Here is a 16,169-nt window from a genome sequence, read left to right on the forward strand (position 1 = left end):
TTACATTATGCAGTTACATGCCTCTAGTATATGCGCCAAATAGCCAAGCAACATGTTGCTACGCATTATAGAAATGAGACGCACACACATACTCTCTTGTGTTTGCATATTTGGGGGAGGAAATGTATGAATGCACACTTAAGACCTTGTTGTGGGAGATACAATTTCAGGGTACAACAAGGTCTTTGATGGGACACTGTCGAAGGCAGTTTGGTGAATATTGTCCTTGACAAAACTATGAGTGGATTTGGAAAAATGAAAAATATAAATACAATATACAAATAAAATCGATATTAATGTATTAAATAAATTAATAAAAAAAAAATCAAATTTTTAAAAGCATACAAGTTGGCCCAATTTTGGAGAATTATTTTTTAGCCAATTTAGGAGCAGACTTCATTTATTCCAAATAGGATGATCATATTTCTCTTGAAATAACATTTTGGTGAAATTTTGTCAATTTAATTTAATTTTATCAATATCATCAATATTCTTCTGGTATATGCTGGTTAAACACCTCTTGCGAAATTTTCGGTTACAGCCAAGTAACGGTACGGGTAACGAGAATATCGTTTAGGATATGTCTGTGCATTTCTTATGGTAACGAAAATTTCGCCAGAGGTGTATACTGCGCTTAAATGGAATTTGATTTTCAGAATATATGCCTAATGCTTATCTCAACGATAAACCTAAACCGGCGGATGGATGCCGGTTAGCAACCTATCGTGCCGATAAATACAGCTGTGTTTTGTTTACCAATTGCCGCATAATATAACGGTGTGTTCGCATACTTATCCAGCAATAATTTACCAATAAAAATTTTGCCAAATAGTTAGAAATTTTTGCGGGGGAAAAAAGAAACTTACAACCTTTCATTTACAAAACTCTCCAAAGGTTTTTCGCTCTCACACTCTCTCTTACCGAAAAACGAACTACTTTCCTTAAAAGTTTGCCCATTTTTTTGTTACACGAATACTTTAATTGCTGCATAATGTTGCCATATCTTCTAAATTACCTTAAAAAAGTACGAGAAACCCAAATTTGTGAATAGGTTTATCCCCACGATAAATTAATTTTCCGATTAGCTAACATGAACTTTATGTTTTCTACGAGAAACCCGCCCTTACCTCATTCAAAACAAAAAACAAAAATTGAATAACGTTTTTTTTCTGGATGAGCCAATCTTAACCATTTTGGCTGAATTTTTCATATGAGTTCTTTGGGAACATCTCCATACAAACCGATCTGCAACAACAGGGCGTAATTCATATCGTAATTCTAAAATTAATTTTTTTATTTTTGCTGTAACTCAGTTTCAGTTCAGCCCCTACAAAAAAATTTTGCCTCTTATCTGCTTTTAGCAAAACATTGCCAGAATTCAACATTCTTCCTACAACTATTTGAATTAGCAGTGCATATCGGCCTTTAAGAATATAAACTTTGTTTGATACACTGGCTCTGTTATGCCGACAAACTTCCACAACAAACGATGGATGCATCCCACACAGAGAGATAAACCCAAGCAAACAAGTTTTACAGAGCGGAAGAAAAAATCAAAACAAAAATCAGCTGTTCCAAACAAATTCCAAAGCATAACCACCACGCTGAAAGAGTAACAACACATCCACAATAATGTATTAAGGCACAGCAACATAAATGTTGCAAGTGCATCAACCCCACTAGCAATTGTTTAGAAACATTTTGTGTTGTATAAATGCGTATGGCAACCTACCATTGTTTTTGTTTGAAATGTATGTATCTCAACATAGCGTTCGCAGTTTTTGTTGTTGTGATGCTGAAATAAAAGCGCTGGCGTTTGAGAAAAGTAAACAAATCAACAAATCTTGGCAGCGCCGGAATGTAAAATGCAGATTTATACGCTGATAAGATAAATGGGTTGAATAGTTTCAGTTTCTATTACACATATGTGTATGTGAGTGTGTTTGAGTCTGCGATTCATAGCCACGAAGGTGCGTTTTGTATCACATATCTATCATTTGGTCTAGATCCACTTAGCTTTGAAATATTGAAATGAACTCTTCTTTGCCCATCTATGTGCAGACGAAAATCAGAAATTCTCTGGAGAATTGTCACACGCCGGACATTGTGCGCCTTTGGTCCCAAAAGGGCACATAAAATTTCTTTTACAGAATAACCCAAAACAAAAGAAAACAAATATGTGTTAATTGTTTAGTGATAACCAGTGAGCCGAAACAAAAACAAAAATAAAATAGAATTACATCATTTTTGTTTTTTCTTCAGTTTTTTTACGATGCCTCCAAGATGAATCAACTCTTTTAATAGGGGAAACCTTTGTTTGGAAATTTTGCGTATAATATTGAAAAACTATCAATGGCTGGAGGAGGAGATAGACATGGGATGGAGGACTGTACGGGGAGGGCGATAACAATAGTCGCTGTTGCATTTAACAATTGCTTTGAGTTGACATTGAATGCCTCGTAGAGCATTTCTTGCACTATTGAAATTAAACTTGAACGAATTGGAGCTGATAAAGATAATGGTAGAACGTCATCATTATTTGTTGCATTCATACCCATTATCTTTAAACTCGGTTTACTTTATTACAAAGAAATTGAGAGATGGGGAGTAATCAAATCAGTTGTTACGTCATATTACACATTAAAAAAAAAAAAAACAAAATAACAACTACAACATGCAGTAGTGAATGGACATGTTCTATTTTACTACTGTATACACAAGCCGCAAAGGACAAAAAGTTATACTCGGATTATTTGACTTAAGTTGGTAACGCCGTTCGTCAATCTGTAAAAGCAATGCGAGAAATAACGGGAACGACGTTCCAAAACATATATGCTATGTAGGGTAGGAAAGGGATATTTCGATGTGTTGCAAAAGGAATGACTAAATGTATATACCCCCTATCCTATGGTGGCGGATATCAAAAATGCTTGTATTTACAATACCACAAGCAAAATACCTCGCTAACTGACTTACCCAAATGATTGAATATTTTCCATTGTTGCTGTTTTTACTCTGGTAATGTGGAAAGTTTGTCGAGGGCTTTCCCTGCCTAAGAATGATAGCATTTTATTTTATCGCTTCTTCTCTTTTCTTTAACATTTCAATTACAGACAATTAAAACTATTTTCTTCCCTATCGACTTTAAATTGTCCATAATAGTTTTTAGATAGAGACGACCACTTATTATGAAACCCTTGATTTATGACAAAGCATCCATCCCCCTTGTGACCAGTAGTTGTAATATTTCCCTTGCAGCCAAATAGTCTTGCCATTAATGTTTGAAACTTTGAATGAGTTTCGATAAACAAGATAGGTCTTTAATTAAACGGAATTGTAGCACCATGCCCGTTGTGTTTTCCCAACGGAATGATGTTCATCAAAGTTAGAGTTACTTGGTCTTATGGCAAGTGGACATAGCAGTTGCCGTTGAGCAAATTCTTGGACAACAACATATCAAAAAGGATGAGATGTTGTTGAGAGCGGCATTGACATTGAGCAAATTAGTCAACAAGTGACAATAGACGAATTTTTTTAGAAAAAATAGAATCTAAGGAAATTGAAGTGTTAAAAAAAATGCTGCTGATATTAAGAAAATTAAAATATTTTTATTACAAAATATACAAAATTTAAAATTTGAAGCTGCATGCTTTTAGTTTAGAGTTTCAGCTATTAGAGCTATGCTTATATGTAAAGAGCAAAGGAAATATGTTGTGCAATATTAACATTTACACATAATGACATCAGAAAATACAATTGAAAATTGCAAATTTTGCCCATGAACAATCCACAAGGAACAGGGGCAAACTTCTCACATAACAATGAGTGCAGTCCGATTCAAGTTTAAGCTTAATGATAAGGGGTCTCCTTTTCTAGTCGAGTCAAAACGGCGTGTCGTAGTGCGACACCTCTTTGGAGAGAAGTTTTACATGGCATAGTACCTTACAAATGTTGCCAGCATTAGGAGGGAAAAACCAGGATTCGAATGCAGGCGTTCAGCCTAATAGGCGGACATATTAACCTCTGCGCTACGGTGGCCCCCATCAGAAAATACAATAGTTGTTTTTACTCCTAAAAGTATGCAATAATTTTCACTGTAATTTAAATGTTCTCAGATTTTAACGAAAATTTGTCTTTAACTGTCTGTCCCACTAACTTTGTATCACTGAAGTGAGTGACTCTAGACACTGAAACATCTGTTTTTCCTTAAAAAGAAAACATTAGGACGAACGATAAACGCCCATTTGCAGTGACTCAAAGTTAGTGGAACAGGCGCAGTTAATAAATTTGAGTTGTTAAGTTCCAATTTTGGAACATTTGAAACAAATTCGTTTTTTTTAATCCTCAAATTTATGAACTTTCCCTAAAAGTATGCACTGTCACTAAAAGTATGTATTACCCCTAAAAATGCACTACATCTAAAAATGATTAACAAAAATTCTGCATCGAAATAATTTTTCGATTAAAAGAACGCTTTGGAAAACTTTTTATCTTAATATAACATCTATATTCGGACATTAATTAAAAGTTTTCCCAAAAGGATGAAGAAAGGAATAGCCTAAAAAACAAAAACGGCAAGCCCAACTTCAACACTAGGTTAGAGGCTGTATAGTCAAGAGTTAAAGAATATCCAAAGAATGTCCTACATCCAGATGACAAGATCGCCAAGGTTTAGAACAGGCTGATTAGGAAGCGATGCCGAATTGTGGCGTCAATATTGCGTTAAGGCAGTTTAATTTGGGATGTGATAGATGTTCAAGGGAAGGTGTGGATGTCTTTCGTAAAGATGTGAACGTGAGTGAAGATTCGTTCACACCTCAGAGAAAAAAATGCTTCTCACGCACGACATTTCCATATCGACTCACGTTCAGGCACGCTCATGATACAAACATTTTACTCACGCACGACTCACGAGAAAAATCAGTACTCACGAGACAACCACGACTCATGAGAAAAATCACGACTCACGAGAAAAATCACGACTCACAAAACACTCAAAATTCACAAGATACTCACGACTCACCAAACACTCACGAGACACTCACTACTCACGATATACTCAGAAGTCACGCGACACTCACAACTCTCACTAGATACAAAACACTCACTAAACACTCAAAATTCATAAGATATTCACGAATCACGCAAGAGTTACGAGACAACCACGACTCACGAGAAAAACCACGACTCACAAAACACTCAAAAATCACAAGATACTCACGACTCACCAAACACTCACGAGACAATCACGACTCACGAGACACTCACTAATCACGATATACTCAGAAGTCACGCGACACTCACAACTCTCCCTAGATAAAAAACACAAAACACTCACTAGAAACTCAAAATTCATAAGATACCCAGGAATCACACACGAGTCACGAGACAATCATGACTCACGAGAAAAATCACGATTCACAAAACCCTCAAAATTCACAAGATACTCGCAACTCACGAATCACGTGACTCACACCTGACACGACAACTCACGTTCACACCTCTAGTTCTTAGACTACCTGGCATTAACACAAATTCAAGATAGGATCTTCCCAGCAGCGAAGATTAGTGAATAGATTTTATGTTTCAGGATGATGGGACTTTGATCTTCAGAGTTGGCTCCAAGACGCTGGCGTAAAGATTTCCTAAATTTCATCTGCATGACTTTTCAGTTTCGAAACTTAAAATATCACAATTTTTAATTTAAATTTGTTTAACCCCTAAAAGTATGCACGTCAATAGTGCAGAAATTAAGAACCTGTAACTATACAACATTCTGCTCAAAAAACACAGCTATTGTTTATACCAAGCAAAACAACTTGCAAAGCATCAAAATTGCAATCATTAACTTTTGAATATGGCGCTTTTGCTATGCCGATTAAAAGAAAGATTTTATCCAAGTTTCCCATCTTTGCCTAATACCACATTCCTTATTCTGATCATACCAGGACTTATTGCCTCCTGTCCAGTTCTCCTTCTGACATTCACCTCAACATCAAATAAATTTCGTTGACACTGTCTTGGGACGTTTGGGTGAATAAAGAAACAAACTGGCGACAAGCAACTGCATGATTGGAGGAAGTGTTGACCACCACCACTACAACATGCATATCGCACAATTTCCATGACATCAGATTCTATTTTCTAGTACAATAAATCGCTTTGCGGTGACACTTGTCATGTGTCATTAACGCACCGTCTTAAAAGAGCGTCTTGGGGAAAGTGTTTAAGCGCCTTACATTGCAGGGGGTATCAGGGATGGGAAGAAGAAGAAGAGAGGGGAGGAGGGAGACAGTGTCTCATTGTCCATGCAACACCAAAACACTTTTATTTCCACGCACGAACTGTCGCAAATACAAATTTAATTGATTAAAACATTCCCACTTTTGTAACCCAGTAAAGAAGTTAGCCCTTCTTTTGTAACGTAGGCTAGGGAGAAGATTTCAAAATGGGTAATTTTTACAAACAGCAACAACTTTAGCTACATTTTTTATACAATTTTATATATGAGATTACGCCGTTAGATATCCTACCAAAAAAAATTTTTCAGCCAAAATGATGAATAATCCAGTTTAAGGAGGCGCAACCAGACGCAAAATCAGGATGTTATTATTCTGCCATTAAAGAAAATATGCTTTAATATGATGTAAAAAATCTTTCGTCAAAGTAATTTATTCCTAAAAATGAGGGAGGGTTGGAAAATTCATTGTTATATGAATTCACTAGCTGGACAGGGCCCGCTCCGCTGCGCCTTCTTTAATTCTCTAACATCTCTTTAAGGTTAGGATACTTCGCCCTAATTGGGGATATCGAATTCGTGCTAATGTAGCCTATGGGGGGCTATGTTGCTGAACACCTGCGTTCGAATTCTGGCGGAACTTTGGACAAAATTTAAAGCGGTGGTTATGCCCTCTTAATGCGGGCGATATTTGCGAGGTACCATGCCATGCATAGTAATGTAAAAAATTCTCCCCAAAGAGGTGTCGCACTGCGGCACGCCGTTCGGACTCGGCTTAACAAAAGGACCTTATCGTTGATAAACTCAACTTGAATCGGAAAGCACTCCATGTGTAAGAAGTTTGCCCTGCTCGGTTTCTGGGTAAATTTTTACTCTACTTTCAAATGCCTTTCTTTTGAGTCCCATATTACCGTATTGGTAAATATTTCTGGTTTAGGGGGTATTTCGGGGGTGGTCACTTGGCCATTAAAGTAAATATAAGATTTCTGCTCTTCTTTCCGAAACATTTCATATGAGTCCGATAATGGCATGATTGGTAAACGGTCAATAAATTTTCACCCCAAATAGCTTTTATTAAATAGGGAGATATTTTGGGGTGAGCGGCTCCCCAAACACTTGGCTCTATATTCTCGTTATTGGTCGAACGAACGCATTACCAATCTCCGAGATCTGATATTTTTGAAATTAGGGTAATGTGAAGTGCTTTCTAGGAGAGAAATTCCGACCCAAATATAAAATTCGTGTCGACTCCCAAATCCCTTTACTTTGTGCCCCATATTGTCATGCTTCGTATGTATAAACCTTTGGGAGGGTGTTTTGGGGCTGGGAGGGCCACCGGCACCTTGCCCTGAAAATAGATATCAAATTCATTCTTTTCTCCCAAATATCGTTAATTTGAGCTCCTTATTACTATAGTCAGAAATAAAGTTCAGTTTAAGGGGTGATTTAGGGCGTACCCCCAAAATTGGATATCAAATTCGTTTTCCACTCTCAAATACCTTTTATTTGAGTCCCGTTTTGCCGTAATGGGTCAATTAACTTATTCAAGTTATATTTAGGAGGAAAAACGCCTCCTTGACCTGAACGCAAATTTTAATGTCAAATTTTTAATCTACTCCCAAATACCTTTCATTTGAATCTCATATAGCCATGGTCGGCTGATGTGCCCATTTTGGGGTATTTGGGGCAGGCCGACCTCCCCTTACATGAACCTAATTTTTTATGCCATATTTGTAATCTACTGCCGGATACTTTTCATTCGAGTCCCATATTGATAGGAACATCGAATATATCTGTTTACAAGAGTTTTGGGGTTGGGGCGGCCCGCTGGGTACTTGGACCCAAATTTTAATACGATGTTAATTTTCTAGTCTCTAACACGTCTCATTTGATACCCATATTGTGACTATTAGTCCACTTTTGGTTTTGGGAGGCGTTTTAGGTGTACGGGGCAGGGTCAGCCACCATCCTACATATATAAAAATTATATGACCATGTTTTCTTTTTTTGATTCTACAGAACAAACAAACAAATCGAGTCTCATATATACGCATTTGGGGCTATTTTGGGGGGTGGGTGACCCCCTACACTTTGATTTGATTTTGTATGTCATATTCGTAATCTACTCCCGAATACCTTTCATTTAAGCCCCATATTCATATGGACGACCAATTTGTCTGCTTTTAGACATTTTAGGGTTAGGTCGTCTTGAATCCAATTTTTATACCATATTCGTATTCTACTCCTCACTACCTTTCATTTGATATTCAAATTGTCTTTATCGGTCCACTTTGTATTTTGAGTGGTATTTTTGGGTTCTAACGGGGAGTTTCCGCCCCCTTCCGATATCTACACATTATGAAACATATTTCTTCTTCCTGATACATATTCGTAATCTTCTCCCGAATACCTTTTTTGGGTTTTGGAGTTGGGGCGGCCCCCCAGTTTTTTGGACCCATTTTTTAATTTGAAATTCGTATTATAATCCTGAATACCTTTCATTATTTAAATCCCATATTGTCCTGATCGGTACACTTTTATTTTTGGGTGGTACTTTTGGGGTAAGGGGGAGGGTCCGCCCCCCTTTCGGTGTTTCCTTCCAGACCAACCTCAGTAAATTTCAAGTTAAATTTCTGTAAATTTCAAGTTAATCGGTTTAGCCTTTTTTATACCCTCCACCATAAGATGGGGGGTATACTAATTTCGTCATTCTGTTTGTAACTACTCGAAATATTCGTCTGAGACCCCATAAAGTATATATATTCTTGATCGTCGTCACATTTTATGTCGATCTAGCCATGTCCGTCCGTCTGTCCGTCCGTCTGTCCGTCCGTCCGTCCGTCCGTCCGTCCGTCTGTCTGTCGAAAGCACGCTAACTTCCGAAGGAGTGAAGCTAGCCGCTTGAAATTTTGCACAAATACTTCTTATTAGTGTAGGTCGGTTGGTATTGTAAATGGACCATATCGGTCCATGTTTTGATATAGCTGCCATATAAACCGATCTTGGGTCTTGACTTCTAGAGCCCCTAGAGTGCGCAATTCTTATCCGATTGGAATGAAATTTTGCACGACGTGTTTTGTTATGATATCCAACAACTGTGTCAAGTATGGTTCAAATCGGTCCATAACCTGATATAGCTGCCATATAAACCGATCTTGGGTCTTGACTTCTTGAGCCTCTAGCGTGCGCAATTCTTATCCGATCAGAATGAAATTTTGCACGACGTGTTTCGTTATGACGTCCAATAACTGTGCCAAGTATGGTTCAAATCGGTTCATAGCCTGATATAGCTGCCATATAAACCGATCTTGGGTCTTGACTTCTTGAGCCTCTAGAGTGCGCAATTCTTATCCGATTAAAATGAAATTTTGCACGACGTGTTTTGTTATTATATCCAACAACTGTGCCAAGTATGGTATAAATCGGTAAATAACCTGATATAGCTGCCATATTAACCGATCTTGGGTCTTGACTTCTTGAGCCTCTTGCGTGCGCAATTCTTATCCGATCAGAATGAAATTTTGCACGACGTGTTTTGTTATAAAGTGCAACAACTGTGCCAAGTATGGTTCAAATCGATTCATAACCTGATATAGCTGCCATATAAACCGATCTTGGGTCTTGACTTCTTGAGCCTCTAGAGGGCGCAATTCTTATCCGATTGGATTGGAATTTCGCACGACGTGTTTTGTTATGATACCCAACAACTGTGCCAAGTATGGTTCAAATCGGTTCATAACCTGATATAGCTGCCATATAAACCGATCTTGGGTCTTGACTTCTTGAGCCTCTAGAGGGCACAATTCTTATCGGATTTGAATGAATTTTTGCACGAAGTATTTCGTTATGATATCCAACAACTGTGCCAAGTACGGTTGAAATCGGTCCATAACCTAATAGCTGTCATATAAACAGATCTGGGGATTTGACTTCTTGAGCTTCTAGAGGGTGCAATTCCTATCCGATTTGCCTGAAATTTTGCACGACGTATTTTGTTTTTACTTTCAACAACTGTGTCAAATAAGGTTCAAATCGGTTCATAACCTGATATAGCTGCCATATAAACCGATCTGGCATCTTGACTTCTTGAGCCTCTAGAGGTCGCAATTATTATCCGATTTGCCTGAAATTTTGTACTACGGATCCTCTCACGACCATGAACATACGTGTTTATTATGGTCTGAATCGGTCTATAGCCCGATACAGCTCCCATATAAATCGATCTCTCTATTTTACTTCGTGAGCCCCAATGGGCGCAATTCTTATACGAATTGGCTGAAATTGTTATCCGAACCGGACCATATTTTGATATCGTTTTAATAGCAGAGCAACTCTTTTCTTATATCCTTTTTTGTTTTGCCTAAGAAGAGATGCCGGGAAAAGAACTCGACAAATGCGATCCATGGTGGAGGGTATATAAGATTCGGCCCGGCCGAACTTAGCACGCTTTTACTTGTTGGATCTATTTTATTTATTTTATTTTATTTTATTTTTTTTTTTATTTATTTTTTATTTTATTTTATTTTATTTATTGTTTTGTTTGTTTTTATTTTATTTTGTTTTATTTTATTTTATTTTATTTTATTTTATTTTATTTTATTTTATTTTATTTTATTTTATTTTATTTTATTTTATTTTATTTTATTTTATTTTATTTTATTTTATTTTATTTTATTTTTTTTATTTTATTTTATTTTATTTTATTTTATTTTATTTTATTTTATTTTATTTTATTTTATTTTATTTTATTTTATTTTATTTTATTTTATTTTATTTTATTTTATTTTATTTTATTTTATTTTATTTTATTTTATTTTATTTTATTTTATTTTATTTTATTGTATTTTATTTTATTTTATTTTATTTTATTTTTTTATATTATTTTATATTATTTTATTTTATTTTATTTTATTTTATTTTATTTTATTTTATTTTATTTTATTTTATTTTATTTTATTTTATTTTATTTTATTTTATTTTATTTTATTTTATTTTATTTTATTTAATTTAATTTTATTTAATTTAATTTAATTTTATTTAATTTTATTTTATTTTATTTTATTTTATTTTATTTTATTTTATTTTTATTTTATTATATATTTTTTTTTTTTACTTTATTTTATTTTTTGTTATTTTATTTTATTTGGAAGTCCCATCTGATCTCAGTCAAAAATTTCACTGGGTTAGCCCACTCCAGCTTGTGAGTCTTGTACAACAATCATTGATATTGACAATTACACCAAAACAAACACTGTCCATTGATTTTGTTCCTTATGATGTTGCCCATCTAGGCAATGATGATAATGGCACGTTCGAAAAGAATAAAGAATTAAGAAAAAACATTTTCTTTTTGTGGTGACTTTTACTGGCTTTTCCTTTTCTTGCAGCAAATGGAAGTCCATTTTAGTAAGGCCAGGCGAGAAAGAAAGGAATGGTCGTGAACTTCACTTTGTCTGAAGGAGTTTTTGTAGGCAGTAACCATGAGCCGCTTATGCAAAATTTCCTAGTGGAAGGGGAGAAAACGCTATTCTCTTGTATTTGTAATTGCCTTTGATGTCTGGTCTGGCTGTGGGATGAGTAGACAATGCTGTATGCATAAACATTGCAATTTGATGTCCATGTACTAAAGACCTTGAAGATATGGCTGTTATAGCTGCTACTATAAATGGGATATTTTGAAATTTTACAGAGTTCATAGCATTTAGAGAGAGAGAGTGAAAATTCACATTAAGATAGAAATTTCAAACTTTCAATTTACAGTTTTAATACCGAAAGAGTTTCTATTTGCAAATTTTTGGTCTTGTCTTAAGTTGTAATTTTTATCACATAATCCTTGAATACTTGGATATCTAGAATGCACCCCAAGGAATTATTTCATTGAAATATTTTTTTAACAACCATAATGAAGACATCCATCTTGCTTTATAACGCATTTATTATCTTCTTATTGTCTGTCATAACTCCCATGGGCATTTATCCCTGCTAAGATGTTCAGATCCATAGATCAAGTTTTTGTTCGAAATCATCTTTTGAATTTTCCTCACTTTTGCTAAATCACATGAACCTCTAATGCGTTGTGTCACTCACTTACATAATATTTGGTCATACGCTCAAAATGGCATTTCATAACATACTGCAAGTACTCCATGCTTTAGGCTTAAATCGACCCATTAGTTGGAGCAGCACTCCAAAAAGGTGTTCATTTATGGGCATGGGCCAAGTGATCAATCTGAGTGTCGTGTTTATGTCACACCAACATCATTTATTTTATTCTGGCCCACAAAGGCAATGGACATGGCGCAGCCATCAATCCCCAATCGATTCCATTTGGGGCGCTTTTGTTTGGAAACGAGCCGCAAGTTGCAGAACCAGCGAAACTGCTCGACAACAAAAGCTTCTCACTCAGTAATCACAAACAACGGAAACAACAACAACTACAGCAGTCAAACATCAACACCAGCAACAAAAAAACGCCAAAAGGTTTAGAAAGAGAAATCCAAATTAAATGCAACACGCCACGCCCATTCTATGACATAATCACTACAATTAGAGGAACCGCCGTGCCACGGATGGACGGACACAGTCGACTAGTTACACATGTGAACGCGTGTTTCTCGAATTCTTGACTTTTACAAGGGGGCTAGGCCACCATGTTGTGTTCACTCATGGGTCGGTCTATGAGGATCAAATGCCAACATACAATTCCAACGATGTTGTATGGGGAGAGGGCAACAACCAAATCGCAAGGCAGACACCGCGGTGGCAAAAATGGACACAACTATGGGAGCAAAGGGACGAACGGGACAACATAGCGGTCACATTGGGCGAGTGATTCTTTTGAATGTTAGCCGCACTAGCTTCGCTCACATTTTACGCAAAAAACATGTCGACAACAATGCCAAAATACTTCCCCTCTTACATTTAGGGGACAAAAGCATGTTACATGGCTTACCAAATGGCTATGACAAAATCTGAATACAGGGCACCTGTGGTGGCTGAAATTAATTCTTGCGGCTTTTAGATTGAGGGACCATTTTGGGGCAAGGGCAGTGGTTTTTTTTTACTTTCGCATCAAAGGAACCCTAGGCAAAAGCATAAGAATGGACTTTGTTTTCCTGTTGCAGATGCTGCCCTCAGACACTACGCTATCGGGAATGTATGAATGAATGGCTATGCTGCGACTACAAAGGAATATGCCGTCAGCCGGCATTAACAACAGGGCAACATTTGTTGTGTGTAAAACAACTAGCCTAAGAGACAACAACAATTTTAAGTAGCAATAACAACAACAACAACAGCAGTAGCAACAAAATGTAATTGATTGTGTTTACAAATTATTACGTTGCCGTTGAGCAATGAATGGCCCATTACACGGCTGCAACATTCACTCTCGAGCTGCATGCAGTGGCAAGCAGCAGCTCCTCCCGAACAGATACCAGACCAACATGGAACATAAAACAGTAGCTATCATTTTGTGGATATCCGCCAAAGCTACAGTTAAAAGGCCACCCAAGTGGAAAGGTATTGGGGTGTCCGGTGAAAATTAAAATAAAAAAAATTAATAACAGACAAAAATTTAATAACAGCCTTAAGTCTCATAGCCGCAGTGGCTGCCTCACACTTAATCTGTATGTCTATGGGTGGGATATCTAGTATAGTCTCCAGTCACCTAGTGGGCGTGGTCCTCGAGGGGCTTAACTTAACTCACTGTCCCAAATTTCGGCGTCATCGGACAATAAATGCGCCTTTTATGGGCCCAAAAACTTAAATCGGCGAATCGGTCTATATGACAGCTATATACAAATCTGGACCGAGCTGGGCCAAATTGAAGATAGATGTCAAGGGCTTAACACAACTCACTGTCTCAAATTTGGCTATAATCGAACAATAAATGCGCCTTTTATGGACGCAAGACCCTAAATCGGCGAATGGATCTATATGACAGCTATATCCAAATCTGGACCGATCTGGGCTAAATTAAAGAAGAATGTCGAGGGGCTTAACTTAACTCACTGTCCCAATTTTCGGCGACATCGGACAATAAATGCGCCTTTTATGGGCGCAAGACCTTAAATCGAGAGATCGGTATATGGCAGCTATATTCAAATCTGGACCGATCTGGGCCAAATTGAAAAAAAATGTCCAAAGGCCTAACACAACTCACTGTCGCAAATTTCAGCAAACTCGGATAATAAATGTGGCTTTTTTGGGCCTAAGACCCTAAATCGGCGGATCGGTCTATATGGGGGCTACATCAAGATATAGTCTGATATAGCCCATCTTCGAACTAAATCTGCTTATATTTAGACAAAAAAAAAAAGAATCTGGGCAACGTTTCAGCTCAATTTCTCTATTTAAAGACTGTAGCATGATTTCAACAGACAGACGGACGGGCATGGCTAGATCGTCTTAGATTTTTACGCTGATCAAGAACATATATACTTTATAGGGTCGGAAATGGATATTTGATGTGTTGTGTTGCAAACGGAATGACAAAATGAATATACCCGCATCCTTCGGTGTAGGGTATAAAAAAACTTTAATTAACAACTATGTATGTAAATATTGTAAAACAAATGTTTAGTAAAATTAAAATTATTCTCGTTGTTTTAAGATGTCCATCCAACTTAAATAAGTTTAAAAAGTACACCCTTATATCTGAAGGCTTTACTCTTGCCAAGATCGTGGTTTGTGTTGGCTATCATCAACCTTACACATAGTAGGACTGGAAATTTGGGACAAGGCAGTAAGGACTGACTGTATGTACTTGAAATATATGTGAAGATAATGGATGGCTTGAGCCCATAAATGACTTGAAGGCGGATTCCGAGCACCAGACCCATAATAATGTAAACACTTGTTGTATAATAGCTATCACCCGCTGGGTGCAATGACTTCTCCTGGTCTTGGCAAGTGAAGGAATCAACGCAAAGTCCACTTTCATTATGATGAAACTGAAATTACGAGAATTGAGTGATGAAGGCTGAGCAAATTATGTAAAAAGTGGTTTGAAAACAACCTTGACATAATCTCATGAAAGTAATTTTCCAAGAATTCAATCATTTTCTAGCAGTGACGGAAAAGAGAACAAGTAATAGTAGATGTTTAGATTTGTACCTATCCCTTCCATGGCAGAAATCATTGGGAAAGCTAAAAGTCTAATCTTTTATTATATAAAAATGAAATTGTTGCGCTTTGTTTGTCTGTTCCGTATAGACTCAAAAACGGATGAATCAATTTTCAAGAAATTTTCAGTGTGTGGGCTCCCTTTGAAAATAGGGTACTACGTTCTTTGATATCCGAAGGGGGGCGGACCCTCCCCCATACCCCATTTTTCAAAAACGACAGATCTCGGAGATACATGCACCGATTTGAACGAAATTTTTCATGCTACCTTATGATATCCCAAAAACATGATATTGGGTCCAATAACTTGGGGGGACGCCCCATCCCAAATCCCACCCGGGCGGACATGACTACCAATTGAGACAATATGGGTATCAAAGATCTCCTCCCCCCTCAAAACCCCCCAGCAGGTCATATTTACCGATTGGGACAATATAGAACACATATGAAAGGAATTTGGGAGTTAAATACGAATATGCTATTAAAAGTTGAGTCCAAGTACTTAGGGAACCGCCCCAGGCCCAAGCCGTCCTATAAGTAGCGCCCAAAACCAATAGCGGACCGATCGGGAAAATATGAGACTCAAATGAAAGGTATTTGGGAGTAGAATATGATTATGATATTTCAAATTGGGTCCAAGTACCCAGCGAGCCGTCCGAATCCCAAAACCACCCCAAAAGTAGCGCCAAAAATCAATGTGGATTTTCGGGAGTGAAACTCGAATCTGGTGTCAAAAATTGGATCCAAGAGTACCGCCCAAAATAAAAAGTGAACCGATCGTGATAATATAGGACCCCAATGAAAG

Source organism: Stomoxys calcitrans, chromosome 3, assembly GCF_963082655.1.
Source record: "Stomoxys calcitrans chromosome 3, idStoCalc2.1, whole genome shotgun sequence".
Classification (NCBI taxonomy): Eukaryota; Metazoa; Arthropoda; class Insecta; order Diptera; family Muscidae; genus Stomoxys; species Stomoxys calcitrans.